The following is a 2,753-nucleotide window of genomic DNA, read 5'->3' as shown; positions in this document are numbered from 1 at the left end:
TCCAACTCCTTAACTTCCCCGTCTATATTTTTCTTCCTTTTTTCCTTTTCTCCAACCTACGTGTCTATGTGTTGATCTTATTTTTTTTCACTTTTTTAAATGTTAGTAGCTACTTACGCTCCTTTTTGTTATATTTTTTTGTCTCAAATTTCGTGACAGTTATAAAATAAAAAAAAGACTTTTCAAATTTATTTATTTATCTATTTATATTATATTAAAAGAACAAAACTCTTTAACGAAATATAGTTCGCATTTTTTAGCCTTTAAAAACATATTTCACACAAGACAAAATAATCATTTAATTATTTTCTTAATATTAAGAAATATTTATTTAATTATTTTCTTAATATTTAGAACTTCAAAATCAACTAAATATTATGTGCTCAATCCTTCATTGTTTAAACTAAGTAAGACAATATATTTATAAAAGAAAACTAACACCCAAAAAGATTAAAGTAGGAAAGTTTTGTTCAGTTATAACTCTTTTTAGATTTAAGAGTCTTTATTGTTTGTCTAGAATTATAACTAATTAATTATTTATAATTTTAGTAAAATAAAGCTAATTGAAAGAGAATTTTAAATCGTTCACCTTTTTACCTTTTAAAAGCATATTCTATATTGGATAAAACTGTAAAATTAAAAACTTTCCTAATACTTTAGGAGTTCTAAATCAAAGAAGTTTTTCCTAAGTAATTCAGTATTTGATGTCTTCTCCTAATAAGGATAAAAAAAAAATTAAGACAATAAAAGAATCCAGAAAAGTAGGGGGGAAATTTGTTGTTGGTTTCCAACAAGGAAACTTCACGATTTTGTGTAATATTTTTGTTCTTTGTCCTTGTTTAATCGTAAAGACCAATTTTGCCTCTTTATTTCCCATTCATATGATTTATTTGTTGTTTCTAAAATTTAAATCAAAAGTATTTTCTAGAAGATTGGTTGTTAAATTCATTTATTTCTATTCTTACAATTTCCTATGGCATTAGGTTTTGAAATAGTAATTATTTTGGGGAAAAAGTAATCATTAATTTGTGATAAAAAATTAATTGCCGTAAATTAATTTACAACATACCTTAATTACCTCAATACATATTCGTGTTAAAAAAGATGGAAAAGGACTTTTATTTTTTGGTAAAAAGAAACTAATATTATTACTAAAAAAAATTATAATTTAACTTTAAAAATAGGAATTAGTTACGAAATTCATCTTGTAGCTAAATATGTTTTTTTAATGATCTGTCACTGAATATGATTAGCGATAATTTTTATTATTTAACTACATAATTTTTCATCGCTAATTTTTTCCTTTTTGTAGTTGACTTGTCTAGAATACATGGTACCTAGACGATTATTTAGATACTAAATTAATATAAAAGAACGAGATACATAATAGAACACTAAACTTCCAAAATCATCTTAGTTGTTTCATGCTTAGCCTCTACTTTTTTGACTAAATGGGCTCAATATATGTCATTTTCAAGAGCTTATATTTTAAAAAAATTATTTTTTAAGGGCTTATATTTTTATAATTTTATATGCATCGTAGAGGGTATACGCGAATCGCGCGTATCTTAAAACTAGTAGACTAAAACAAGTCATAGATATTTATCTGATCATAGATTATTTTATTAATGATAAAAAAAATTAAATTATTTCTAGATAAGAAAGTATGACTTTCTTTTATATACAAACATAAAAGGAAAGTATGAACATAAAAGAGTATCACTTTTCAGATAATAATGTTATTACTAAACTTTTCCTAATTGGTTGGGTTAGTCCACATGAACGACACAATTTTGTTGCGATTAAATTATGCAACAAAAGAATTTTTTATTTTTCTAACTTCAAAAGATTAGAGAAGTTAGAAAGATTTCGCTCATTTTTACATTTAATTTGGACGAAGGGATAGTATTATATCTGTTATTTTTGCGCTCCAATTGTATACCAACATCTTTGTATGTCAACTGTTTAATAAATGACTCTCTTTTTAATTGATAGACTTTTTAGATTACAATTTAAAGATCCCTTTTGAGCAAATTAAAAATATTATGAGAAAACGTTATACCAAAGTCTTAAATTTTGTAAGTTATTGTAAACTTTAGACCACGGTTTAATATTTTATGAGCATACTGAGCAAACATTAATGTTATGCGGAAGTGATAATTTCACAAGGCCTACATTTGCATAATTTTTAAATTAGGGACAAAATGTAAATTGTGGCCTAAAAAGGGACATTTACATAAATCAATCCATTTAGCAAGGCATACTGGATTCTAATTGCTCGTATTCATTATCAAATGGACAAATATGGTTTCATTTACTGCTATATCCCATGGGCCAGCCTGTTAGCAGTTAGGCATTAAACCTGCAATGAAGTGGCAGCCTATTTTATTATTTTTTGTCTGTGCAATTGCTTTTAGAAGTTGGCAGGCCTAACCACAAAGTATCCTTCTTTTTTTTTAAAGTATGAAAGTGGTTACTGGCCGAACAGCCTAACTGACAGTGCTAAAATCATAGAACTTTGCTTTAAAAAGTTAGGTAGCAAGAATAAAACAAACGTGACTTTAAGAGAGGAATTTAAGCCAGTTCTCAGTTCTCACGATTGCTCTGGTCTTAAGGTTCTCACGAATTGTGATAATAGTATTCACGTACTTAATAATGATTTATGACAACTAAAACTTAAAGAAGATGATGAGAATCTGGCAACAGGCATAATAACTATTAATGCTAGTACTAGTATGTTTTATTCTTAATGT

The sequence above is a fragment of the Nicotiana tomentosiformis genome, chromosome 3 (assembly GCF_000390325.3).
Source record: "Nicotiana tomentosiformis chromosome 3, ASM39032v3, whole genome shotgun sequence".
In the NCBI taxonomy this organism is placed as follows: Eukaryota; Viridiplantae; Streptophyta; class Magnoliopsida; order Solanales; family Solanaceae; genus Nicotiana; species Nicotiana tomentosiformis.
Note: the sequence above shows the minus strand (reverse complement) of the source record.